The sequence below is a fragment of the Ursus arctos genome, unplaced genomic scaffold (assembly GCF_023065955.2).
Source record: "Ursus arctos isolate Adak ecotype North America unplaced genomic scaffold, UrsArc2.0 scaffold_20, whole genome shotgun sequence".
Lineage (NCBI taxonomy): Eukaryota > Metazoa > Chordata > Mammalia > Carnivora > Ursidae > Ursus > Ursus arctos.
The window spans coordinates 4735177-4749670 of record NW_026622875.1 but is presented as its reverse complement, the minus strand read 5'-3'; the positions used below and the strand labels follow the sequence as shown (position 1 = coordinate 4749670).

Sequence of the window (14494 nt, the reverse complement as noted above, 5' to 3'; positions counted from 1 at the left end):
TCTCCCACTCCCCCTGCTTGTGTTCCCTCTCTCGCTGGCTGTCTCTATCTCTGTCGAATAAATAAATAAAATCTTTAAAAAAAAAAAAAAAAAGAATACCATGTTACATTTAGTCATGTTTCCTTAATCTTCTCTTGGCCATGGCAGTTTTTCCAACTTCCCTTGTTTTTGATGACCTTTACAGTTTTGAGGAGTGCTTGTCAGATATTTTGTAGGATACCCCACTATTGGAATTTGATGTTTTTCTCATAGGAACAGGGTTATGGGTTATTGGGAGGAAGACCACAGGCAAAGTGCTATTTTCATGACATTATATCAAGGCACGTACTATCAACATGATTTATCACTGTTGATGTTGGCCTCGATCACCTGACTGAGGTAGTAGTTGTCAGGTTTCTCCGCTGTAAAGTCACTCTTTTTCCCCCTTTCCATCTTGTACACTTTAGAAGAAAGTCATTATGTACAGACTGTACCTAAGGAGTATTGAGTTATACTGTCCCTCCTTGAGGATGGGATATCTATATAAATTATTTGGAATTTTTCTTTATGGAAGATTTGTTTTCTCCCATGTACTAATTTGTTCAGTCATTTATTTATAGCAGTATGGATTCATGATACTTATTTTATATTTTGGGTGATTAATGCTCCTTTATTTTGTCTGAATTGTTCTAATGTTGGCCATTGTTCTCCTCTTCTACCATCCATTTATTTAATTGTTCAATGCTAGTATACAGGATTGTTACCCTGTATCCCATGAAAAACAACTTATGCTTATGTGTGGTTCCTTTTACCTTAGTCTTATAGACCGCACTCATTTCTGGAGTTACTTAGGTCAGCACCTTCAGCGTGATCAGATCCCCTTCAGTGACCTTGTTCTGTATATTTGTAATGCAGCTAGAATCTCTTGTCACAGTCTGCATTAAATCCTCTGACCTAATGTTTTTTTAAATTTGCATACATGAAGGTTCATTATTTGTACTATGTATGTTATTTGTTTATGGGCTTTGACAAATTCATGTTTTGCATCCACCATTATGGTATCATACGGAGTAGTTTTACTGTCCTAAAAATCCCCTGTACTTCACCAATTCATCCTGAACCCCAAACCCTTGGCAACCATTGATCATTTTACCATCTCTTTAGTTTTGCCTTTTGCAGAGTGTCATATAATTGGAATCCTATAATATGTAGCCTTTGATACTGGCTTCTTTTTCAGCAGTATGCCTTTAATGTTCTTCTGTGTTTTTGTGGCTTGCTTGTTTCTTTTTACTGCTGAATAACATCCCCATGCTTTGTGTATCCACCTATTCATTGTTTATCCTCCTATTCATTCGTCTTGGTTACTTTCAGCTTTTGGTGATTACGAATAAAGCTACAGTAAACATCCGTGTGCAGGTTTTTGTGTGAACATAGGTTTTCAAATCAGTTGGATAATACCTAGGAGCATGCTTGCTGGATCTTGTGGTAACACTATGTTCAGTTTTGGAAGAGGCTGCCAAATGTCTTCTGTAGTGGCTGTAGCACTCTGCATTCCCAACAGTGTGTAAGAGTTCCTGTTTCTCTGCGTCCTTATCAGCATTTGGTGTTGTCAGTTGTTTGGATTTCAGCTATTCTTTTTTTTTTTTTTTAAGATTTTATTTATTTATTTGATAGAGATAGAGACAGCCAGCGAGAGAGGGAACACAAGCAGGGGGAGTGGGAGAGGAAGAAGCGGGCTCATAGCGGAGGAGCCTGATGTGGGGCTCGATCCCAGAACACCAGGATCACGCCCTGAGCTGAAGGCAGACGCTTAACCGCTGTGCCACCCAGGCGCCCTGAATTTCAGCTATTCTAATAGGTGGGTAGTGGTATCTCATTGTTATTTTAATTTTCAGTTCCCTGATGACAGACATGGTGAGCATCTTTTTATATGCTTATTTACCATGTGTATATCTTCTTTGATGAGGTCTCTGTTCAGATCTTCGGCCCATTTTTAAACTGGGTTGTTTGTTTTCTTATTGTTGAGTTTTAAGAGTTCTTTGTATATTTTGGATTCAAGTGCTTTTTATCAGATATGTATCTTGCAAATATTTTCTCCTAGTCTGTGGTTTGCCTTTAAAAATATATATGAAAATAATATATGTATATGAATTATTTCTACATAATACATGTTGTGTTTCATTCCCTTTACCCTACAGCCTAGCACCAAATAATAAACATTTAAGACTTCGCAGGTCATATGGTCTTTGTCATAACGTAACTACTTTGCTATTATAGCATAAAGAAGCCATAGCCCATATGTAAATGAAAGGGGGAGGCTATATTCTAATAAAACTTAAAAAAAATAGTGGGCCAGATTTTGCCTGAGGGCTGTAGTTTGCTGACCCCCGATGTAACTTTATAGTGCCCTTTTACTCTTACTCTTGGCTTTGGTGATTAGAAGGAGGTAGAAATTCTGATCTTAGGTCTCCAGATGGCTTGGGCCTCTATCACAGCTCTGAGAACTTGACTTGTTGAGTGTTGGAAGAAGAGATACAGATCTCACAGACCGAGGGGCTTCAGATGAAGCCAGCTAACCGTCAGATGTCTAAGTAAGCCTAGCTAAGACCAGCAGAGCCTTCGAGCCAATCCCCCAGTGGACACAGACATATCAGCAATAAACTTGAATACCACTGAGGGTTTGTGGTCATCGTACAGCATTGTTGTGGCATTAGACAGCTGATGAACTGATACACCAATATCTTATCTAGTCTCTGAATTGGGCATTTCCAGGTTGGTTTCCATCCTGCTGCTCTATAAGAAATCTGTCCATATTGCTCATTATTTTCTTAGGAAGGAAATAACTGTGTCAAAGAGTGTATAAGAATCTCAGGACATTACAGGACCCTTTCTAGATAGATAACTACCATGCAGTACAGTTTATGGGAGTGTCTCTTTTATTTGTACTAATCTTGATGTTTGACATGTTCTCTCTCTTCACTTCATGTTTCCTAGTTTAACTCAGGTGAGGCCCAGTCCACACTGAGATCTTTGTTGAACTTCTGTAACAGTTGCTGTCTGTCCTACTTTGTTAGTTTTGGTATGCCTCCTGAGTTATTATTGCTGTTTTTATATGTATTTGTCTTTCTCTGTAACTAGACTTTTCGTTTCTTTAGGGCAGTGCAGATACAGCACAATGCATAGGTCCTCAAATATGTACTTAGTGGTACTGTCTGCTTTATGTGAATAATTTGAAAAATTAGAAATTTTTGTTGGTATAGTTTGGCTTTAACTAATTCCTTATAAGTCTATCCATAAAATAAGAAACCAAGCCGATCTTAATGGCATCGGAGAGATGGTAAGTGGGATTTGTAGGGAGAGTTGTTCATGATGTTCAAGACTTCAATTTATTTATAGAAATAGAATCTGCATCTAATGCTAAACTTCGGTAAATTTTACGTGACTAGTGCTAATTAGTTAACCACAGAGGTTTGATGTTGTAGTGTTGACACAGACTGTTCAGTTTGACAGAGTAAATTGTTTTCTTCCTCCAGCGTACTTTACTGGATATAATGGCACAAATGGTATTTATAAATAATCACATGGACAGAGGAGCTATACAGAGAAGGTATTCTCTAATCAGAAAGGAATTTATTGGGTGGGATTCCACAAGTACAAAATGTGTGTTTTCTGTGTTTTCCTATATTTATACATTTGGGTCAGAATAATGACGAGGGGCCCACTGCTTGAGAAGGGCTGAGATAAATCAGTGTTATCTGGATTCAACAGTGACAGTATAAGCAAGTGCTGTACAAGTCTCCATGGAATGTTACCAGACAGATTTCTGGGGTGGTAATAACTCTGAATGGTCTGGAATGTGGAATTCTGTCTTTAAAGAGGATCTTTAAAAAATTTGGATTTTGATTGTAGAATTCCGTTGTGGTGTTTTGTCTTTTATTTTGTGAGAATAGATAGTCTCTGATCCTAGGTAAATTTGTAAGATAGCAAAAAGTTTGTTTGGGGTGGTTCCCCCAATCTCTTAGTCTTGCCTTCCCTAGTCATGTTTGCCCTTTCTCTCTTTTCATAGGAAATAACTTTGATACTAAGGTATAAATAAAGTTATGGAGTAAAGTGTTACCCCGACAGTATTTTCATTTTTGTCAGGGACCCAAGGCCTAAGCAGACATAATCAGATGGAGGAAATATTTGGGGAGATAGCAAGTCTTCTGTGTGTGGTAGATTGAATTGTTGGTCACAATTCTTAATCTCTCTGTAGTAACATACTATAACTTTATATTTGCCCTGTCTTCATGGTGGTGGAATGTATTTCTTCACCCCTTAACTTTGGAAATTTTATGTGACTTGCTTTGGCAATGGGATGTTAGCAGATATGGTAAGAGGGTAGGATTAAAATGCTTTTTCTTATTTGCACTTGTGCTCTTGTCCTTCTGTCATCACATGAGAATATCCCTGGGTAGTAGTCACTGCCTTCCCCAACTCGGCTAAGAGTGGAACATTTAGAGGAGTGTCATGTTAATAAACAGCTGATAAACCCATGAGTGTGAGAATACGTGATTATTGTTAAGCTACTGAGTTTTGGGGTTGTTTCTTATGCAGCATTATTGTCAATAACTGATAGTCTTTGCATCTTTAAAATTTGTTTCATTAAGCAGTTAATGAATAATACTTTTTCTTATTGTAGAAATAGGCAACCTCCTTTTTCCTACTTAATTAGGGTTAAAGTTCAGGTAACAGTAGATATACTCCTAGCAGCCTGACTTTCACTCCTGCTTTCGCTGTTACATGCATAGGCACAAAAATTATTTTGGTTTCGTTCCCATATAGTCTCCTTTCTGTATGATAGGTTCTGATGGTTTAACTAGTGCCCTAGAAGGTACGCTGGGCCAGTGGGGGAGGTGAAGATGACCTAGCTCCAATTTTTCCTGACTCTCTGTCAGGCTGAGCAGCTTCGTTTTTATTTAGATACTTGGTTTTCACGTAAGAGTTTGTTCGGAAAAGTATTTTTTAGAAAATTAAATACTGTTGCTATATACATACTTGTACATCCGTACCATGGAATGTTATTCATCAGTATAAAGGAATGCACTATTGATACAACAACCTGGATGGATCTCAAGGGAATTATGCTGAGTGAAAAAAACTAATCTCAAAAGGTTACATACTGTATGGTTCTATTTAGATAACATTTTTGGAAACAACAAACTTGTAGAGATGAACAACAGCTCAGGGATGGCCAGGGTTTAGGGATGGGGTGTATGTGGCGGTCGTGTGTGGCTATAACGGGGTAGCATAAAGGAGCTTCTTCATAATGAAACAGTTCTTTTTTTTTTCTTTTAATTTTTTTTTAAGATTTATTTATTTGAGAGAGAGAGAGACAGCATGAGCCCAGGAGAGGGGCAAAGGGAGAGGGAGAGGGGATCTCAAGCAAACATGGCGCTGAGCGCAGAGCCTGACCTGGGGCTCGATCCCATGATCCTGAAATCATGACCTGAGCTGAAATCGAGAGTGCAACACTTAGCCAAGCCACCCAGGTGCCCTGGTGATGAAATAGTTCTTGATTGTGGTGATGATCACATGAAACTATCCAGGTGATAAAATCGTACACATGTGAATGTGTGCACACGCATACACACACGCACAAATGCTTGTAAAACTTATGAAATCTGAATAATGAGTTCTGTGGATTGTGTCAGTATCAGTTTCCCGGTTTTGATCCTGTACTATAATTATGGAAGATTACCGTGGTAGGAGGCTGGATGAAAAATGTACAGGATCTCCCTGTACTTTTTTTTTTTTTTTTTCGCTTTCTGTGAGTATAGAATTATTTCAGAACTAAAAGTTAAGGATCAAAAGCAGTGCCGTGTATCAGAGCTAATATTAGAGGAAAAGAAAGCATTCTTTGCTGTCATCAAGTGATTTATTTGAAAGAAATGTGTGAATATTGACATATTTTATTGTGCACTTTATTCATCTTTGGTAATCTGAGTTGTTCCTTAGAGAAGAGTTAAAGTGACTGAAGAGTGGGTGTGTTGTGTGTTTATTCAGTTCTATGTAATGGAATTTATTTAGAAGAGTCTCACAAAGGAGCCCATTTTTTTCTTCTAATGTTGTTATTGCTGATATGAACAAAAGGAAGGAGGAGTATATTAAGTAGGGAAAAGAGAAGAGAGGGTCCTCAATTTATGGGAAGTTATTATTAGGGAGAAGGAACTAACTAACAGAGAACCAATAATTTCCAGTTTTGGTAATCCAAAGGAACTTCTGTGGCAGGAAATTAAAAGCAGCTTCTTTCTAACAGGAGTGTTCAGAACTGTGAATGTGCTCACATTCATGGTAGCATTTTCGTTTGCTGCCAGATATCTGGGAATAAACTGAAGCTCACAGGAGTTGGATGGAGTCTTACTGGTTTGAGGAATAAAATCTACCAGCCCCTGGCTTTGGACTCTAAACTTAAGTGATGATAACATCACCAATGTCCTATACTTTCCCCCATTGTCTGTGGTTTTAGAATTTGCCATGCAAGAAGAATACTAGAAATGCTTTTTTTCTTTAAAGAGAATTTTGAAGATTGTGATATGACCTGTCTTAGTACTTCTTTTAATTATTTTTTTGAAGATTGATTTATTTGAGAGAGAGAGCGCGAGTGAGAAAGGCATGCATGGGGTGGGGGTTGCGTAGAGGGAGAAGGAGAGAGACTCCCAGGCAGACTCCCTGCTGAGTGCAGAGTGCCACATAGCCTGGATCTCTCAACCCTGAGCTAATGACCTGAGCCAAAATCAAGAGTCGGATGCTTAACTGACTGAGCCACCCAGGCACCTCTCTTTTAATTATTGAAAGAAAGAAAGAAAGAGAGAGAGAGAGAGAGAGAAAAAGAGAGAAAGAAAGAAAGAAAGAAAGAAAGAAAGAAAGAAAGAAAGAAAGAAAGAAAGAAAGAAAGAAAGAAAGAAAAGGAAGGAAAAAGAAAGAAAAAGAAAGAGAAAAAGAGAAAGAAAGAAAAGAAAGGCGAAGTGTTTGATGCAAAATGATCTAATATGGGTTGCAGTTCTGTTACTATTTTTACCTGATCTGGCATTTGCCACTGACTCAGCCATGGAAAGTTGAGCTTTCAGTCTGTAGTATGACATACGGAACCATATTCAGTTTTTTCTCCAAGCATATGAATGGATCTATCAAGAAGGCAGGGAGGCCAGTTATCTCTTTTATTGTATAACTGTTTTTATTACACTTTTCCCCCCTAAGGCATGAGGATACAAAATAAGTGTTGACTTAAAAGGCCCACAGGCTTATTTAGCTGTCTTTACCAGTCTCATTTCTTTCTTTCATGTGGCATCACGTGGAAATATAGTTTTGCTCTACTTAGATGTGTGTGAAAGGAAGTATAGAATATAGTTAAGTACATAGGCTCAGGAGCCAGAAATTCTAGGTTCATATCCCAGCTGTGGCTCTCAGGCAAGTAGGTACTTTCTCTGACTCAGTCTTCTCATTTGTAAAATGGGAATTTAGGTGCTTAAAATTGTGGGGTCCTATTATGAGGTTAGTAGGAAAGCAGTATTTTTTGGATGGTTTGTAGTGTGTACTGACATTAAGGGGCTGGAAGTGCAAAAAGGAAGACAAGTGGGCCTGGAGTAGTAACAAGGAAGATGAGAAGCTGCAGGTGCTGAGGCCCTTTGTGTTGACCTGGTCCTGTACGTGGAGGCAGGCCTGCATCTGCTGAAGCGGTGCCACTTAACCGAAGGGTGCTGCCTCTGCCCCGGCTGCTCGTCTGGAGTCACGCCATTCTCGAAGCAGCACGAGTGCCTGCCAGCCACTGTCACACATGGGGAGCCCGGGCCTTTCTTTTTCGTCAGCTTCCTCAATTCCCTTCACTGCCTAACAGGAAGCCACCTGGCAAGAGAGCTTAGAGTTACAGTTTGACGTCTCCCAGCCCCAAGATGTTCAGAATAGCTTGTAGAAGGGTAGGTAAAGTGAATTTATAATCAGTAGCTGGCCATCTCTAGGAAGGAGAACTCAAGAGGCTTGAGCACTGCCACGGAGGGATGCATTAGTTTACTCCTGTCTCTTGGGCTTTGTTTTCAGCGCCTTGAGAACCACAGAATTGAATTGATTATACTCATTTTGTGGCATGTCGATTTTGGTCCAAGGAACTCATCATGCCCATTTTCTTCCCTTCCTTTGTCACCCTTGTCATGTATGTCTGCCTTCCATACGTTTATGTAGATATACTGAAATTCTTGAAAGATATATAATGTTATTCATGGGTGAAATTTAAATAAAGGCTGTTGTACATTACTTTAGTACACTCAGCCTTCTGTTTTTAAAGTGGATCCATGTTGCTGCATATAAATTTGGTTCACTATTTCTCATTGCGTAGTATTTTCCATATGCTTATATCATATTTTCTCTTTTCATCTGTATTCCCATTGATGGGCATCTGAGTTGCCTGCAACTATGTTTCACACAAATCTGCAGTGAATAGCTTCATCCCTGTTTTATGATTGATCTGTTGAGAATTTCTGGGATATATACCCAGTGTGGTAGGCAGACTTTAAAATGGTTCCCAATGTTTCTTACCTCCCAATATTCATGCCCTTGTTTAAATTCCTCCCCTTTGATATAGGCTAGACCAAGTGATTCTAGTAATGAATAGAATAGGGGCAAATGTGAAGAGATGTCACTTCTGAATAGTTTACCAAAGATGTGTGACTTCTGTCTTGCTTGACATTTCTCATTCTTCTCTGGGGTAAACAAGCTGCTATGTTGTGAACCGCCCTATGAAGAGGTCTGTGTGGTAGGGAACTTACATCTCTGACAGCTATGTGAGTAAACTTGGAAGCAGATACTTCCCCACTTATCCTTGAGATAACTGTAGCTCAGATCTGGGGGGAGACCTGAACTCAGAGGGGCCTAGCCAAACCACATCTGGATTCCTGACCCACAGAAACTTTGAGATAATAATTGTTTGTCATTTTAAGCCTTTAAATCTTGGGATGATTTGTTACACAGTGATAAATAACTACTACATCCAGGAACAGACCTGTAAGTTTATAGAATATATGCATACTTACTAAGTACTGCCAGATTTCTTTCCAACAAATATTTGAGAGCTCGTTTCCTCACATTTTCACGAGCACTTGCTAATAGCATCCTTTATATTTTGCCAACCTGATAGGTATAAAGTGATATCTCATTTTAATTATATTTATTTGATGTATACTGAGTATCTTTTCTTTTCTTTTTCTTTTTTTTTTTTTTTGGTCAGTACTTACTCATTCTCTCCTCTTCTTTCTTTGGTTTTTCTGTCTTGTGTTGATTTGAAGAAATGTCTTATGTAAATAGCCCTTGTTGGTTTCAGACATTACAAATATCTTCACTCATTTTATTACTTGTTAAATTTGCAAATAATGTCCTTCATTAAACAAATATTTAACCCTGATGTAGTTATGATCATAATTTATTTCTCCTTAAGGTTTGTGCTTCTCTGGATCTTCTTTAAGTCGGGCCATCGATACTCATAATTTAGATTTTTTAAGTAAATCTTTTCTCTAAAAACTCTTGGATAAATTGAAGTGGGTTAAAAATATGGGAAAAAACTGCTCTTTTGTTGTGCTTTTCATTTGAATTTCCTTTGCAACACCACTGTCAAGTACTTATTTTACATATAATGTGGTAACTTAACCCATTCACAAATATGAATGAGGATGAGGGGTGGCCATGTAATAAGTGTCCTGAGTTAGGTTGATAGGGAAACCTAGAAGTGAATTGATACATTGCCCCCCAAGTTAAAGAAACTATTAGACAAAAGTGTATTGCAAAATAATAAAAATGTCCACCAGATGGCACCAATGCACACTAGGTACTTAGAAAATCGGATGTACTATTCTCACACTTCTCTTAAAATCTGTTAAAAATGTATTGACTGTGTAATTAAGGAGATAATTCTGGCTCCCTACTAATTAGTCTTCAGGAAACTTTTTCTGAGTCTCCAGGTTGGGTGAGGTGTTTTCCTCTGGGGTCCTATAGCTAATAGCATTCACCTCATTGCTCTGTAATTATTTACTGGAGTCTATTTTTTCCACTTTATTTATTTTTTAAGATTTTATTTATTTAAGACAGAGCATGAATGGGGGGAAGGGGTAGAGGCAGAGAGAGAAGCAGACTCCCCGCTGAGCAGGGAGCCCCACAATGCAGGGCTCTATCCCAGGACCCTGAGATCATGACCTGAGCCAAAGGTAGACTCTTAACCGACTGAGCCACTCAGGCACCTCTATTTCTTTCACTCAGGTAGAGATTAGGACATTTTTAGCCTCACTAGGCCCTAAATAATGAGGCTGTCATTTTTCTAGTAATTAGGTTATGAGTTAAAGCCAGGTTTGGGAGAAGTAAAATCTAAAATGTAGATTTTACAATTTAAAGTATCATTCAATGCTTATAAAATCTGCAGGCTTAGAGTAATAATGGAAATTAATATTTCATTGTTTTAATTTTATATATTGAATTGATAATGAAAAAAATAGTTAACATTATCTGCCTCATTCACTAGACTGATCTAGAAATTCCATTTGCTTTTGGGAAATGAACATAAGAGAAATTTATAGGCCTTGAAAAATAAATTTATGTATTAATATGTCCAAGGACCATAAAAGTGACTTCCAAGCAACAGTCTGGACTCCAAATATCAAACTTTCATACCATTTATCCCGAATGGCACTAATGAAATTCAAGGCTCTGTGCCTGTGATGTCTAAGTGTCCTAGAAAAGTTTCTGTGATCTCCCTCTATCTTGTGTTTGGAGAGATGATATTTTTTCTGTGTTACTGATATATTTGAGATACAGCAGGGACTGGAGTCAGGTCCCCTTAATCCTGACTGCAAAACCCAGGTTCCTTGATAGCGGAAACACTGTGCCCCTTTGAGTAGCATATCTTGTAGGAATGCGGAAGCAGTATGCTTACCAAGAGGGGCACTTGACTAGGAAGACTGGTGAAGATGAAACCAGTCTATGCCAAGGTGGACCCCAGTGCTGATCTTTCATCAACTTTTTCGCTCATTATAATACTAAAAATCATGCCCAGGAATGGAGATTTAAATGTACTAATGAGACATGCGATGCATGAGGAAGCATGTGCTATCCACTGCGCCTGTGCACCCAACTTTTGTATCTCTCCCCACCCCTGCGTGCTTAGCCGGCAATTCTTTCCTGCCTTAGCCTCTTTGAACTTTCCCTGGCCTTTGGGGAGTCAACCTGAAGGACCCTTTCCTTTGTGCTGTCTCCCTTGTGCTTGAGCATAAGCCCCAATAAAAGTCTTGCCTGAAATTCCTGCTTGGCCCCAGTCGATTTCAGTTGCTTGGAGAGCCCAAGGACCTGAGATGGTAACACACTGAGCGGTCCAGCCAAGCATCAGACTTTCCTGGAAAACATATCTCCAGAACCTTCTTATTGCTGTTCACCTGTGGCAGGTTACTTAGTATGCTTTCTTTGCTAAATCTTCTTTTTTAAAAAATGATCAATACCAGTACTTCCCAGAGTGTGATTAGTGAAACCATAGTCTTCTTAGAAGCTATTTGGGAAAGAAACGTGTTCTGTTGTTAAGGCAAAAAAAAGTGTTGGAAGTGTTCTAATATTTTCATCTTCATAGGTCACGTTGCCATGTTAGACTCTTGAAGCCCTATACCAATGATTCTCGATGAAGTGGTACCGTCCCCAGGGGAATGTTTTATAAATTATAAATTTGTGGGAGTGTTTTATTGTCATACTGATTGGCCTAGAGGTTATGGACACTAGCTAGCCTGCAGTGCACAGACGGTCCCACAAAAGCAAGAGTTGTCCCTGGCCTTCTGGGACTTATTCTTGTCCTTATGGTCATGTAGCTGAAAAATCTGTTTATAATTAGGCTTAGGACCTAACTCTGTTTTACATATAAATACAAAGTAATTGTGATTTTATAATAGACACTGAATGTCTTAGGAGTACAATGACCATGACTATGTAAATCAAGGGAAGATTGTATTTCATTTGGAGCTTTGCCAAGAATTATTTACTATTTCAGAAAAGTACATCATGAGCCAACACCACTGGTTGTATTGAGTCACCGATACAGCACAACTTTGTGGCCTTGTTTGAGCTGTCATAGTCACCATGATTTCTCTGTACAAGTGTCTCACTACTTACGTCTTTTGGTTTAGTTATTCTCAAGCATTTATGTATTGAAATACATATTTTACTGGTGGTGGTCCTTTTGGAAATTATTTATGTAGGATATGTCTATGAATTTTGTTCAGGGTAGTAAGGGAGGTGTTACAAAGATAATTTGTTTACAGCAAAGGTGCACTGAATCTAATAGGGTTGGGGATCACTATCCTAAGTAGAGAAATCTGTGGAGAATTTTCTTAACCAGCATTTGCTAAGTTAATTTGATAATAGAACCTTTTTTGTGTATAACATCTATTAACGTTAGGGAAAGCTGGACTAATGCAAACCCTGTCATTAATGTAACTTTTTATAGTACTCTATATTTCTCAAAATGCTTTCACATGCCTTATTTCAACTTATTTTCACATTTCGTGAGGTACATAACGTAGGTCTTCTCATTCTGTAGATGAAATAGAACGAGAGAGGTCAGGTGACTCACCCTAGGACTCCCAGAGGTGGGAGACAGAGCCACAGATGAGAGGCCTGATTCCCGGACTCATGCCCTTTTTTCTGCATTCTCCAGCTCTGAACGGGTGCAGTTCTAGCATAGGCTTCTCTCCATTCCTCCGTGCTTGTGTAGCCCGGAAGTAGGGGACAGAGGTGAGCTGCATCGGAGCAGCGCTGGCGCAGGCGGGGCATTCCACACTAAGCGGGGGGACTGTCCAGTCTGAAGCCCCCCAGCTCATTTCCCGATTCCTGCTTCTTGCTGTTTGCCTTTCAAGTTTATCGCCTTTTTCTTGTATCTCTAGATCAAGAGGGTGATCAAAGGAAAGGAGAGACAGTGAAACTGCAGCTCACTGGTTAAAGCTCGCAGACGGAATGTGGAATTTGTGATTCAGCATTGCTTTGTGTCTGTTTTCTCCTTCTGTACTTCCTGAGGCTTATGGTTGGTATGTGCATGACCAGCGCTAGTTGGGATCACAGGCCTTATAGGATGTCTGTTCTTAAGAGGAAATAATAATGGCAAACAGCTTTTACTGCGTGTCAGACATCATTCTAGGTACCTTATGGACATTAATTCATGTAAGCCTTACAAAATCTGAATGGAGGTAATAGTATTATTACTGGGGTGAAAGAGGGTTAAATCACTAATTAGAGGTTCTACAGCTAGTAATGGTGAAAAAGGGTTCAGTACTTGGCCCCAAGTCGTTGAGCTCGTAAGTGGCAGAATTGACATTGGAATCTGCACAGTCTGGCATCAGAAAAAAGCTCCTGGACTACCAAACAGGAGTGGACTGTGGTGTAGTCAGAACATGACAGGTGTAGAGTGTTGTGGTTTTCTTTTAGGGTGAGGGTTTCCAGGGGCACCTGGCTGCTCAGCTAGTAGAGCATATTACTCTTGATCTTGGGGTCACGAGTTCGAGCCCCATGTTGGGGATAGAGTTTACTTTTTAAAAAATGTAATAAATGAATAAATATGTAAATAGGATGAGTGTTGTAAGAACTTTTATTGAAAATTTATAATCAAGTTTGAGCTTTGTTTTGGTTTTATTTTTAAGATTTTATTTATTAGAGAGAGAGAGCACGAGAGGGAGGTGGGGAGCAGAGGGAGAAGCAGGCTCCCTGCTGAGCAGGGAGCCTGATGTGGGGCTTGATCCCAGGACTCTGGGATCATGACCTGAGCCGAAGGCAGATGCTTAACCAACTGAGCCACCCAGGCACCTGGGCTTTATTTTTAAATCTAAAAAGAGTGTCATGGTATAAGTGGTCTTACGAGAAACTTCCTACCTCTAAGTCTCTTTATTTAGGTGTCACAGTCTCTTAAATTCTATCCATTAACATATCAAAACCTTTGAGTTTTCTTTGGGTTCAACTGTTACATATATTCTTAAAAGACTAATGTATTAAACTGAGTGACAGATAAGACTTAGTCATTTTGAGCAAAACTAACGGAGTGAGACTAGAGCCTCCTGGCCAGCTAACGTCTTTCTTTCTCTCTTTTCCTCTGCTCTTCTTTGGCGTTGCTTATGGCTGCACTCCACATAATATCAGCGGCAAGGTCCACGAAAAATAGATTTAAGAAAGAGGAGCAAGACATTTTTATTTGATGCTTGCTGCCAAGTTTCATTAAGCTGTTTTGCTGGGTTTTCCATTTATTTCTCTGTGATTTTGGTGTAAATTTACTACCCATCCAACACGTGGGCCAATGCTTCTTTTCAGGCTTGTGCTAATTGATTACAGAGACCAGAGCTGAAACTTAGACACGACAGACCTGCAAGTGGAACACCAGGTGGGGAAGGGGACACATATCCTGTCTTGAGATGATGGTGAGCATGCTGGTGACCAGAAGTGAGGTGTGCCATGGGCGGGACCAGCCCCCAAAACA

At 39.3% G+C, this 14494-nt stretch overlaps 1 protein-coding gene across 3 annotated transcripts in view; it reads left to right on the top strand.

Moving 5' to 3' along the window:
- Positions 1-1653: 1653 nt before the first annotated feature.
- The window catches only part of OTOL1 (otolin 1), a 197276-nt gene continuing 184435 nt past the window's right edge, over positions 1654-14494 (top strand). For 2 of the 3 annotated variants that reach the window (XR_008960687.1, XR_008960688.1), the window contains exon 1: positions 1846-14435. The gene's annotated coding sequence lies outside the window, so the exon portion shown is untranslated. The other variant, XM_057316067.1, reaches the window with a different exon arrangement.